Source organism: Rattus rattus, chromosome 13, assembly GCF_011064425.1.
Source record: "Rattus rattus isolate New Zealand chromosome 13, Rrattus_CSIRO_v1, whole genome shotgun sequence".
NCBI classification, from domain to species: domain Eukaryota; kingdom Metazoa; phylum Chordata; class Mammalia; order Rodentia; family Muridae; genus Rattus; species Rattus rattus.
This window is the reverse complement of record NC_046166.1, coordinates 40,778,038-40,791,699: the sequence shown is the minus strand read 5'-3', so window position 1 is coordinate 40,791,699 and position 13,662 is coordinate 40,778,038. Positions and strand designations below refer to the sequence as shown.

Below are 13,662 nucleotides of genomic sequence, written 5' to 3'. Positions count from 1 at the left end.
GACCCTCCCAGTAACTGCATCCCAGTCAGGTGCCAAGTGATGAGAGAAAAGAGAAAAAAACAAACAGGATGCATTTCACTGGCACCATAGTTCCTTTTATCAATCACAAAAAGTGATAATTAGGCTCTTTAAATTAATTCATTATTTTTTTAATTTTATGTACATTGGTGTTTTGCATATATGTCTACAGAAGGTATCAGATCCCTGAAACAGGAGTTACAGATAGTTGTGAGCTGCTATGTGGATGCTGGGAAATGAACCCAGATCCTACTGGAAGAGCAGCCAGGGCTCTTAATCACTGGGCCACCTCTCCAGCCCCAATGATTAGTTTCAGTTGTCAACTTGACACAACCTGGAATCACCTGAGAGTCTTAATGAGGAATTATCAAGATCAGGTTGGCCTGAGGGCATGTCTGTGGGGGACGGTCTTGATTGTTCATTGATGTAGGACGAGCCCGTCCACTGTGAGAGACACCATTTTATGGGTGGGGTCTTGGACTGTTTAAGAGAGTAGAAGCTAGTTGAAAACAAGCAAGTCAGCATTTGTTTTTCTGTCTGCTCATGGCTGTGGATTGGCTATGAAAGAAGATCTAAAGCTACCACCTCTGTGATTTCCCTTCAGTGACAGAATCTGGAATGGTAAGCCAATGAACCCTTTCTTCCTTAAGGTCAAGGTCTTTTATCACAACAACAGAAAGGAAGCTAAGACACCATCCTCCACAGACTTAAGTGCCTGCAACAAGTCTGACTACCAATATGAGGGAAAACACACAGAGACAGATAGACAGACACATGCATGCACAAACATGCACACACAGAGACAGACACACACATACATATGCACATGCACACACAGAGAGACAGACAGATACACTCGTGTACATGCACATGCACAGAAGAACATAAGACACAGCTTGAGTTGTTCAAAGGCAGCGGTCTCCTCTCCTGGTGTTCAGGTGTGAATGAGTAGGATCCGCTCAGAGATCATTCTGTCCACACCAGTGTGTCTCTGGGTTTTCTACCTTTGAGTCTGCTCTTCATGGGAGAAAGCTACACACAAACCATATGCTAGCTGGGCTGTGTTTCAAATTTTGATCCTCCACCCCACCCCCGAGTGCTCACAACCACCCACTTTTCAGAGTCCTGGAGCAGTCCCGACACATTCTGTCCGTGTTTACAGCTGTACCCAGTCACAGGGACAGGGAACAGTGAGGTTGGCCACCTCTCGGAAACTGAATCTTCAGGGACATTTTGTTGTTTCTGGGGGGCCTGTTATTGCCGATCTGGCCTTTATGTACAATGATGGTTGACTTTGTCTTAGGGCTGGTGTGGCTGAGAGGTCATTTTCGTCTGTTTGCTTGTTATGTTTTGTGTCAGTTTTAAAAAGACTCTACTGTAGGCTACCTGTTTCCCACATACCAAATGCTCCTTTCCCCAGCTCTGGGATGATGGTAGAAAGTCACGGCTAACAAGACGTTACCTTCTTTGCTGTGGTTCTGGATTCTTTGTCGTAATGTACTCTTTGGAGTAGCTGATGAAGAGGTCAACCGCCCTTTCCCCCAGCCCATCCTGGCACAGCCCTAGTGAGCGTTGTCATCACTAGTTGTCATCAGTTTGTCATAGACTCAGAGAAATCAGGCTCCCACAATGCACAACATCAGCACCATCTGTAATTATGGAGGCCATCACCTTCCATTTTAACCCCCGCTCTTTCATCTACAGGGCACAGGGAAGAGTCATGTGTGCTTTCAAAGACTGTCTCCTTGGCTGAGGCCAAGTAGAGGAAAAATAGGTAAATGCCTAGATTTTCTCCCGAGGAGTGCCAGTTCTTCCTCCTCAAGTTATTGATGCTATGACCTGCCGATCACTCAAAGATGCTTAACACATAAGCTAGACTTCTTTGCTCCACCAACTCAAGAAATTCCATCCTGCCAGTTGGTGGTGGGCCTTTAATCCCAGTACTTAGGAGACAGAGGCAGGTAGATTTCTGAGTTTGGGGCCAGCCTGGGCTACAGAGTGAATTCCAGGACAGCCAGGGTTACAAAGAAAAGTCCTGTCACAAAACAAAACAAAACAAAACAAAACAAAACAAAACAAAACAAAACAAAACAAAACAAAACTAATTCCATTCCAAGCTTAACCTTCAAACCTTACATCTCAACAAGCGACACTTGCATGCATAAATTGCAAACCCCAAATTCCAACGGCCTTCCTGTCAGTGCGTATGACCCAGTAGTGATCTAAAAAGGGGCTCCACAGACAACATGTTGACGTGACATATATGAAGACCTTTTTATAACAGGACAGTGAAAGCCTGTGGACCAGAAGCTTCGTGTAGACAGCAGGTCTAAGTGGGCAAGGTTATTTCTGGAATTCTACTGTGCCAGGGAGCAAAATGGAAAGTTATACAGGGAGCCTGAGGAGTTCTGCAGAAAGGTGGTGTGTAATAGATAAACCTTCCTACTCCCGATGATGGCAAATTTTCACTTCCATCTACAAGTATCTCACAGCAAGGGCAGAGAGAGGCAGAGAAAGCAGGCAGCTCCTGGGCTCTGGAGGCTCTTCATCAACGCTGCATGAGTTTTTATGTACCGCATACATGCCAGGGCTTAAAACAGGGACACAAGAGGATGTCAGAGCCCCTAAACTGACTTACAGGTGGTTGTAAGCTGACTGATGGGAAGTTGGGTGCTGGGAACTGAACTTGGGTCATCCGAGGAAACAGTGAGCACTGAGATATCTCTGCAGTCTGGCAAACACTTTTCTTGTACTAATGTGATGACCACTTTTCCTTGAGCGTGCTTCTGCCATAAATATTTAGCGCTCTTAAAGTTTGCTGAGGAACAGTGGTGAAACGTGGGTCAGGAAATGGGGCCTGTGGCTTTCTCAGTTAAATAAAATGAACTTGGTCTGTTCAAGACAGCAGGGCTCCTGAAATCACTCCGGCAAACAGAGAAACTGTCACACTGCCATTCACCCTGTGGCTAAGAGATCTTGCACAAAATGTGTCTGCTCCTCTCTGGCTGGTATTTGGTGAACTAAGGTTATGTCTGAAGTACTGTACATAACACCATTTACTAATGCTCACGGGATTGCAGTGTGAGCAAAAATTCATTTCTAATTCAAAGTCAGGAGAAAGGTGGGTGTAATGTATGTGCACATGTATACATGTACACACGCCCCTCAAACACACAGAGCTCCCACACCATATCACACACACACACCCCTCACACACTCACAGCTCACACACCAAGCACTTACATACATCCTTCACATGCACACCCCTCACACTCATAACTTACAGCATACACACCCCCTCATACACCACATACACACACACGACTCCTCCACATACCCATATGCCTTCACACTCACACACCTCACACATTCCTCATACATACCCACACCCTCATACCACATACACAAACATACACATCCCTCACTCACACACACATACACCCTCATATACCATATATACACACAACTCATCCACATAACCACATGGCCCCACACACACACACACACACACACCCCACACACACCACCACACACCCTCACACACATACACACACACACCCTCACACACACACACACACACACACACACTCCACACACACCCTCACACACACACACACACACCCTCACCACACACACACACACACCCTCCCCACACACACACACACACACACACACACACACACACTCACTCACTACACACACAGCACAGCACAGCACAAAGGAGTCATGGGTGAAACTCAAGAATCAACGCCAGGATGGAAAACACTTTCACTGGGCTAAGTGCAATTTGGCACTTAATTCTGCAAGGTGACTGCCATTGATCTGCAACCTTGACTTGATCAGAACTATGGTCACCAGTCAATAGTTCCCCAACCCCAGATACATCAATTTAACATCTAAGAGCTGCAGACCTACACATTTCAAGTCCAGGGTTAACAGGAGTTAGGAATGGGTACAGAGCACTGAATTCTCATGGTAAATGTTTGAAAATACTGAGTAAAGCCCAGCCACAGATGCTATGGGTAAGCATCATACAGACATTCTTCCTCTCCAGACATTCTTCTTCTCCTAGTTTTATCTTTGGAGTCTTTCTTTGCAAGTCTTTCCAAGTTTTCAATGTCATTTCAAGCGACCCATACATGGATGGAGACCGCAATGGCCTGTGCCCATTAGTAAGTTTTTCTGTTACCTTCTCCAAAATCAGCATGTCTGCCACAGTCTTATTTTATAGTAATGGAGTCAGTCCTCTCGGGAATAACAAAACTGCCCCCTTTAAAGTTCCACACCTCATAAAAGACTTGTTTTCAGAACAAAGGCTGATGAAGGAGGACATTATCCCCAGCGGGATTCTCTAGCCTATTTCTCTACGGTAGAACCAAAGCATCCTTGCCTAATGTTTAGTCACCTACGCTCCATCATTATAAATGTGAGGGCGTTCAAGTTTCTCAGGGTACACTGCACTTTACCCCTCTATGCCAGCCTACTCTCCAACAAACAAGAATGAAGGAAGGAAGGAAGGAAGGAAGGAAGGAAGGAAGGAAGGAAGGAAGGAAGAAGGAAGGAAGGAAAGGAGAACAAAAACAAGAAGTATCCATAGTAACGAAGATCTTTTTGATAAATTGGCCGTGGGCCACAAAGTGTTCCAGGAAAAGGAGTTGATCTTTTCATCGCCAGGGTTGTTGAACTAGGGGTGGCAGGATTTCTGTCTCCTGAGCTGTCCTGTGCTGGACACCTGGGAGCCAAGCTAGGACATCCCAAATTCCTGTAGATTAATGTGTGATGTGTGAACAATTATCTCACCAATGGGCAAAGGAGCCGTACAGCAAAAGTTTCCATAAAGGTAAGTTCCCTGTGTCAAAAAAAGCCTTTCATTATATCCTCCCTCCCCCCCCCACCTCTCTCTCTCTCTCTTTGTATGTATGAAATGCCCTTTCTTTTAATGTAGTGTGAGGGGATGGTGTTAGTCTTTGGTCATTACAGTGCAAACCTGAACCCATACACTAGCTCTACCATGGTGTCCAGACTTTTGAAAGCACTGACTCATCCCTGATAGCCTTTCATTAGCAAAGGGCATTGACATTTTCTTTCCAACTCCTTTTTGGTTTGGAGAAAACAATTTTAGTGTGTATTAATTTATTTCTCAAGCACATCTTACTTTGTATTTCTTCTTTTATCGTCTCCTACTTAAAAAAGGTCAGGGTACCTTTCACCAGGGATGGAGGACATGTCTTTAGAGCCTACGTGAGAGTCAGAGGCAGGAGGATCTCTATGAATTTGAGGCCACCCTGGTCTAACAGAATTCCAGGCTAGCCAGAGCTACATAGTAAAGCCCAGACAAAAAGACCAACAAGAAAGAAAGACAAAAATGGAAGGAAGGAAGGAAGGAAGGAAGGAAGGAAGGAAGGAAGAAAGAAAGATCGTCATTATTCACTTTTTTAAAATTAGCATTAAAACATCATTGGTTTAAGTTTATAAGCTTAATATTTCCATATATTTTCTTTGACTTAGGCGTATGGTACATTTATGTGGGTAGTACAGGTATATGAGTGCACATGTGTGTGTGTGGACATGCACACATATGCGTACATGAATGTGGAGACCAGAGGTCAGCACTGAGTGTCTTCCTCAATCACCACCTTATTTTTGAGACATGGTCTCTTAACTGAATCTGGGCCTGGTGATTAGACTGGCTGACAGGAAGTGGGAGGTACCATCCTGTCCCCACTCCCCAGTGTGGAACCACAGTCACTCTGTGCTCTGGAACCACAGTCACTCTGTGCACGCCGTTTTGCTTGTGGGTTCTGGGGAAATGAACTCAGTCCTCATGCTTAGGCAATGAGCGCCTTTACTGACTGAGCCATCTCTCCAGCCCCTGTCTCTTTCCTAATCCCAGAATGGTATTTTTTAATCTGCTATAAATTCTAACCATTTTTTCTCCTAGTGTTCCCACTTCTTACAATTTTATGCAGGTGTGTACTAGTGTAAGCAAACATACCTATTTACAGCACTGTATGTATGTTTACAGCATCGCGAGTTGGGAGCATGTTCAGTATCATTCAGTTTATGTTGAGTCTCATACAGAATGGTTTACTCATATGGCACTATGAGTTAGGCGCACCCCCAGTGCCGTTAGGTCATGTATATCTTGAAAGCCAAGCATATAACTGAGGTAAACCCCAACCCCTGGGTTGACAGTGTATGTTCTAATGTCTCCTCTCCCTTTCTTCCTTTATCCTTATGGTTCCCGATACATCCATGATCCCTCACCACCTCTAACCACATACCCTCCCTCTTGTCATCCCTACCCAGGACCTCTGTTATTCCTCCTCCCCAACCCCTGCTAACAACTGTCCTGAAGTGAGTGTCAGTGTAAACCAAGCATCGCTCAAGGGGCTCTACTTGTGCCATTTGCTACTCAGAACACGTTTATGATGTTCATAACACTAGTGTCACATTATGGATGAAATCTAGGCAATCCAGGTGCCCTGTCCAACTCTAGTGGCACAGTTAACCAACAGTTTAAAGGAAGGTGGCCATATCACTACAATACCGACAGAGTTACAGCAAGAGGAAAAGTTGCCCATTGGAGTTTCACAAAGAATGATTAGCTTTTGTGAGCATCTCTCAAAAGTGCTTGGGGGGTTAGGACAGACTTACTGTATCCTGGGTCACCTCCTTTGTTGACAAACTCACTTAAGTAAGTTGTTAGAGATGAAGACAACTATTTTCCATTTTGTTACAATTAATTAGTTTATTTATTTGTGAGTGTGTGTGTTGTGTATTCACGTGCGTGTACATGTGCGTGTGCACTACAGCACATGAATGGAGAACAGAGTACCCGTCTCCTACCATGTGGTCCCAGAAATCAAACTGGTCACAAGGCTTGTTAGCAGATGACTTTAGTCACTGAACAATCTTGCCATCCTAGTAGCATCTAGTCTTAGTTCCAGGCTTTTGTTTTGAGACCTTAATGTCTTCCTCTTTTTAATCTAGTCATCTATGTAATTTGTCTCACTTATATATCTTGTATTTATTTTTATTTCATGTGCATTTGGATCCTCTGGAACTGGAGCTTCAGACAGTTGTGAGCTGCCGTGTGGAAGCTGGAAATCGAACCTGGGTCCTCTTGAGGAACGGCCAGTGCTCTACACTGCAGAGCCATTTCTCCAACCCCTACTTTGGAATCCATGACTAGTTAGAAGCGATGTGCGACACCTCACCTCCACGAGGGAACCCTCCAAAGAACCCATCGCTAGAGGATATTGGGGTGAAAATGTGGAAGGCCTGGGGGTACTGGACAGAGACACCAGCCTGCCAATGAAATGCAGAAGTCAACCACAGGACACATGGAAACCACTTAAATATGTAAAATATACCACACTTAAGGAGATTCTAGGTCATGGGGTTCTTTCCAAACAGAACAACTGAATATTGACTAGAAGCCCAACTTAAAAAGAATGCAGCCACTTGCAAAATCCATTCTCTAATCAAGTTCTCCTCCAAGTGTGCTTTTCAGGTCATTCATCCAACAACAAAAACAGTAACAAAAACATCCCTCCTTGACAAACAAATCAGGCCGTTCAAACTAGCTCCTATTTCAATGATTAGGACTCTGGATTGGCGCAAGACAAGTTTGTTTATAGCATAGCAGAAATATCTTAGCAACACAGATACAGACCCTCTTATGGTGATAATCAATGTCACTTATAAATTATTTTCTTTCCATGCATGATGCCATAGGACTATAGTTCAGCACCTGAAAGGCTGAAGCAGGAGGATTGCAAGTTTGAACTACATAATAAAAATGGAACACACAAACAATCAAAAATACATTTTGCGAATAAAGTTCCCAAATGTCACCTTTGGGTGTCACAATAAAAGTCCACATAAAAACCAACATGATTTTCTCAGGAGGGGCGACAGCCACTCTCTACTGCCTACCAATGTCACGTAAAGGAACTGACTGTACAGGGATGACTTAGGTGGGCACTCTGCCCCCAAGTCCCTTGCCCACACCTAGGGTGGTGACTGAAGGAGAAGGAGGAAGAGGAGTGGTAGTAGTAATAGCAGCAGCAGCAGCAGCAGGAGGGAGGGGGAGAAGGAGGAGGAAGGGGAGGATGAGGGGGATGAGGAGGAGGAAGAAGGAAGAGGGGGGAGGAGGAGGAAGAGGAGAATGGGGAGGAGGGGGGAAAGGAGGAGGGGGAGGAGGAAGAAGAGGGGAATGGGGAGGAGGGGGAAAAGGAGGAGGGTAGAGGAGGAGGGGAGGAGGAGGAGGAGGAGAGATTGTGGAAATATCAATCTATAAACAAGTCGCTACACCCAAAAACCTCAGAATTAGTGTTTTGTCTGCCCCCAAATCTTTAATTCTCTTGACATTCTGCCTTCCAGGTTCCTCATGTTTATTCTTTAACTCTCTTTTTTAACTTTTGCATTTTCCAAAAAGCATCAACTATTACAACTAAAGCCCTTTTGTAAACACAGGGCAAGGGCTGAGACTTGTTTCTAATGGGGAATTTGTCGTGAAAGGCATTTTTCGTCTTGAACGACTCAAATTATCTACAGTCACATTCTTTTTCCTCTCTAGACAGCCCTGGAGGATCATGTTTGGGGAGACTTTGCAGAGCAGAAGCATTAACAAGCACACATTATTTCTGAGCGAAGCCCCGCGCTAAGCTACTTGGTTCACTTGGTAATATTAGTGGTAAAGTAGGAACACAGCCATACCGCCTTCATGACTGATTCATCTCCAGGCACCGGGCTTCACATCAATCACAAGTCACTCATTGTGGAACCTGTCACAATGGCTCACACCAGTTGGAACTTGCAGTAACTCCTCCTGAGGAGGGTTTTCAAAATAGTTAAGAACCTTGCAAAATGCAGTTTGAGCAACACAGTTTCCTAGCCTTTCACTTCACTCTGCCTTTACTATATTAACTTTGCATATCTTAAAAGTGCCAGGCGGCCGGTGTAATGAAGATTTTTTTTCTAAATCCAATGGGACCCACCAGTCATACAAATATCAAATATTTGAATTTTGTCAGTTGATTAAGGAAAACAAGACAGCCTATAGTACAAAATAGGACACACCTACTTGTGATGATAAATACAGATTACTCCTCAAGCTTAAAGCAAAAGAGACCGTGCACCGTGGCGAAAGTTAAGGAAAATCATGTCGCTACTCACTGGAGTGTGTATTACATAGGATCCAATCGTATGTAAACTCTGAATTATTAACGAACCTCGAGAGTGTTTAAATAGGCAAAGCTTGCCTGAGATTGGAACTGCAACTGTCCTCTCCCCAGGGAAAGGCAGGCGACAGAACATTAATGTGTTTATCATGAAGAAGTGCCAGTCTTGCCAACAGGTGGATTTTACCTCTGGAGAGCCCTGCATTCTGCTTCGTTTCAGACAAAGGACTTGGAGCCTGCATAGCTCAAGGGCCTCTCCACGACTCGTCTAAGGACCTGCTGTCTGGGTCCAGTATCTGCACCACTGGAGAGAACCATCACGTTGGGAAAAGTCACATCGCAAGATGGTACTCTTGCCACAGTATTTTGAATTAATTATTTGAAAAGCCAGTTACGACATTCCCTCTACTTCTCTTGAGGGAGGTCAGTATTTTCAAAGACATATAGACAGAGTGAAGATCAAAGGCTTTAAAGTTTTTAATGAATCGAGGGGCAGTGCGATGCACAACAGAACCGACTGCTTATGGCTTTGACTTTACTGAGGTGACGGTCCTGCTGGATAATCAACTAGCTTCCAAGACACGCCTGAGGCCCGACCTCAGATAAAGCTGGGTCTGGCAGAGTTCACCAGACAGAAAAAGCCATTCCTTGTTGCTGTGGTGGTGGTTTTATTCTGTTTATTTGTTTAAAGGCTTACATCTTTTTTTTTTATAAACAGTGTTTCAGGTAAATACAACAAGATGTCAAAACAGCAGCTCGGCCCAAATGCTGCCTCACACACTTCCTACTGGAGCTAGGCTGGACCTGATCATCCAGCACAGCTCCCCCCACTAGCTAGGGACACCACCGATGTAGATGCTGCCCTGACCGTCATAGGGCACCAGTTTACAACCAACAGATCTGACCAAATGCTCCCAGACTACCCGAGCAGATCCTGGAGAGGATCTGAGTCATGGTGTCACAGAGAACCAGGGTCGGGGCTTAGGGGTTTGGCTCCTGTGTCTGTCACCAGCCATTCCATGTTTCACAAACCACCCATCCAAGCCCTCGCTCTCTGCCATCTGTAAACACGGTTTCCCTTTTTAGATTCGGGTTTGAACGGTCAAAGCATTATTCAGTAGATCCTTCTGAAGCAGTCAGATAGTCTGGTCAATTAATGAAAACCCTGTGGGATAATTATCAGGCTATAAACTGGCCGATCTCGAGGAATCAAAAAACGAGCTGAGCCCACTGGTGAAGCGAGGCTGGCATTTTCTGCAGCCCCCTCATGGCTACCATGAACACTAATCATACCAAAGACCTTAAAAAGTAATCAATGCCAAAATCGTCTCCAGACCCAACACAAATGCACTTTAATATATCATTTATCCACCAAGAGATATTGTCACGGATGCCAGAAATCAAACGAGCGCTAGCTCCGTGCAGAATGAATATGATGAAGGGTCATCTCTCTTTTTTTAGAATACGCTTGAGATTCTATATGCCACGTCTGCACGTGTTATCTGTAATACACGCAAGCACATATAAAAGAACAAATAAAGGCAGCTGTAAAACTTCCTCACGTGTTACAGTCGGTAATTAACGCAAGGAGAAAGGAAAGCACTCTGAACTGCAGTCTTTTGGAGGCAGGAGCTCATAATCCCCAAAGATTCAGAAGCATTACCTCATTGCAGCCTTGAGACAAGCTGAGCATTCACTCTAGGTCTTACCCAGCATCCACCGGTTCACACAAAGACAACAGAGGCGTGACCAATCACATTGTGGCTAGCAGGCACTGTTTCAAAGCCCTCTCCCAATCTTACCCATTGACATGCTCGCTGGCAGCCTGCTGAACTTGTTGTCATGGCAACACATCCCAGCTGCTCACCGAGGCTTGTTATATTACTTTTTCTTTTCACCGCTCACTTAGCTAATTAAAATTTTAGAACTATGTTTTGCATGTTGGACGCAAATTGAAACAATGCAGGGTCCTTCTCCTTTCTCCCTCCCTCCCCACCTTTTTTCTTCAATGGAGCTTTAAAAAATGCTGGGAAAAGCTAACTGAAGGACACTCCCATGAAGTCCCAATATAACCAATCAATGGAGAGACTGCATGTAGCTGTAGCCAGATGGAATTTGTCGCTAAACGTAACGTGCAGCAAAGCAAAACCAAACCATGAACATCGCTAACGACATTCTTCCTGTTTTGAAATCTGTAAGCCAATTTGATGTCATTTGAAGCCAATTATTCATGTTGCAATATTTGCATCGTTCTTGGTCGAAACGTTCTCTTAAATGTTGTTATTTAACATGGTTCTGATTCAAAACAGCTTTACCCAGAATTCCATGATGGGAGCAGAGTAAATAAATAAATAAATAAATAAATAAATAAACAAACAAACAAACAAGCACAGAGAGAATCCAAGGGTGGGGGAGGGGGGACTGCCAGTGTGGCAAGTGCTAAGAGAAATTCTGGCAAAAATCACCATGCTGGCAACCGGCCACATGGGTTCCATTTGACCACCAAGCTCTACCAAGGCTGCAGCCCCGCAGCTGAGAACCCGTGGAAAGAAATGCCAGCTTTTGTTTACCAAAGCAAAGAGAAATACACCCAGCATTCCAAACTGCTTCGAGGATGATGGCTCCTCCCTTCAATCGTCTTTCTTGAAGATTCCCTCTGCGTCCGTCCTTAGCCAAACCTTTGTCACTGGGGATGACACCAAAGGCATCTTTGAAGGCAAACATCTTAAATGTGAAGGTATCTGAGCCCGTCGCCAACACAGTTAGCTCTGAGCAGGGTGACTACGCAGAGACAGAGGCATGGAAGCTAGGAAGGGGCAAGTGTTACTGCAAGTGAGGAAAGGCTGCACCGTTCTGAATCAAATGAGAAAAGCCGGAGAGCAAAAATGGCCTGGGAACAGTGGCTTGGGTTCTGCTTCCTCCACGGTTGAGCAGATCATTTCTCTCCAAGCGAAATAATCCACAATGGTCAGATGTGTGGGCCCCGAGTAACACCAAATAAATATCTAATCAGTCAGGGTGGCTGTACCCTCCGCAGATCTGCCCGCTTCCCTGAAGATCCACTTCCGAGTACCAAAGGAAGAAGCCCCGCCCACTGAGAGCGTCAGAGGTCAAGGACACTGTAGGAGCAGAGCATCTACTTTGTCCTCTGGAAAGAGTAAGGGAGGAACGCAGGATGGGAGATGGAGGCAGAGATAACGGCTGGAGCCATCTTAGCAAGGTGAAGGCTGTTTTCCTCCTTCCAGGCACCCCGTTCTCGGAGCTGACAGAAGGAGCACGTGGGATGGGTTTCTCAGTTAACCACGGAAGAGTGCAAACAGAGCCTCCCAACTCCCACCCGGATGACTGTGTGAGGGATTTTAAAGGGAGAAGAAAACAAAGGAGAAGACGAAAGCAGATGAAGCCGTCAAATAATTTTGGAAGCTGGGAGAGCAGATGGCTGAGAGGGGACGATAACTTTAAATAATACAAGTGGAGACACCGACCAGGGGTGGCGGTGTGGGCGCGGTGCTTGGGAGAGAACTCCATGTGTATGGTGAAGCACAGAAAGTTAGTAAACACTTTGTGGGGAAGGACTACAGATCGGGGGAGGAGAGGCCTGTAGAGTCCAGATTTATCTCTAAATCCTAGGAGCACTGGTGTCTATGTTCACATATATGACCAGCTCTGTCCCCTGAAAACCCTCAAGTAAAAGGACCCCAGTCAGGATGAACATAGCACTCACCATCTATAATAATCTCTACTACAAGAAATCAGATATTCGTTCTCTGAGAAATGACTGATTCTCATACATAGGACGGAAATACTGAAAGAATGTAAGTGAACCTGGGACTCTATGTACCAAAGCTAAAAGCAAGGAAAGAAAAAGATCTTGCAGGACCAACGGGAGAGGGTTTCTATGCCTGTGAAGAGACTATACAGGATTCCCTCAAAAGACGTGGCATCTTGAAATAAAAAGAACCCGTAACTCTGTTGTGGTGTAAAAATAAACAAGACATCATGGGCTGTGCTGAAATGGATGGCCCATTAAAAAACAAACCAAGAGCAATTCCCAACTTTAGATAAAACTGCGGTTAAATCGCCCCAAATCGTCCCACCAGAGTGGCCAACATTGTAGTGGGTGCAACTTAGGTGGGAATCACCCATGGACGAACGAACGGTTAAAGCCTGAGGTGAAAGACGGTCAGAGAACAAGCCATTTTACAATCTCACGACGTCCACAGATTTCCATTTTATACCAAAGGGGAAGGAATGGAGAAAGCAGGCCAGCAGCAGCAGCATCGAATGATGGCACTCAGTCACCACCGGGGAACAAAGAGCCTCCCCAGCCTTCCCAAGCCATGCACCAAAACCTGCGTAGTGCGGTCTTCATGGTATCTTACCATGAAGTGTTTATTCTAAGCCTAACCGTGAAATAATCACAAACTGCGGGGGTATCCTGTGAAACGGCTGAGAT

General features: G+C 45.1%; 1 protein-coding gene across 5 annotated transcripts in view; it reads right to left on the bottom strand.

Moving 5' to 3' along the window:
• Positions 1-13,662, bottom strand: part of Stox2 (storkhead box 2) — a 230,855-nt gene that overhangs the window by 52,019 nt on the left and 165,174 nt on the right. Inside the window, exon 1 of one of the 5 annotated variants that reach the window (XM_032918845.1) lies at positions 10,870-11,002. The exons of the other annotated variants lie outside the window; for them this stretch is intronic. The gene's annotated coding sequence lies outside the window, so the exon portion shown is untranslated. Of the gene's footprint in view, positions 1-10,869; positions 11,003-13,662 lie in introns of those variants that run through there. 5 annotated transcript variants of the gene reach the window in all.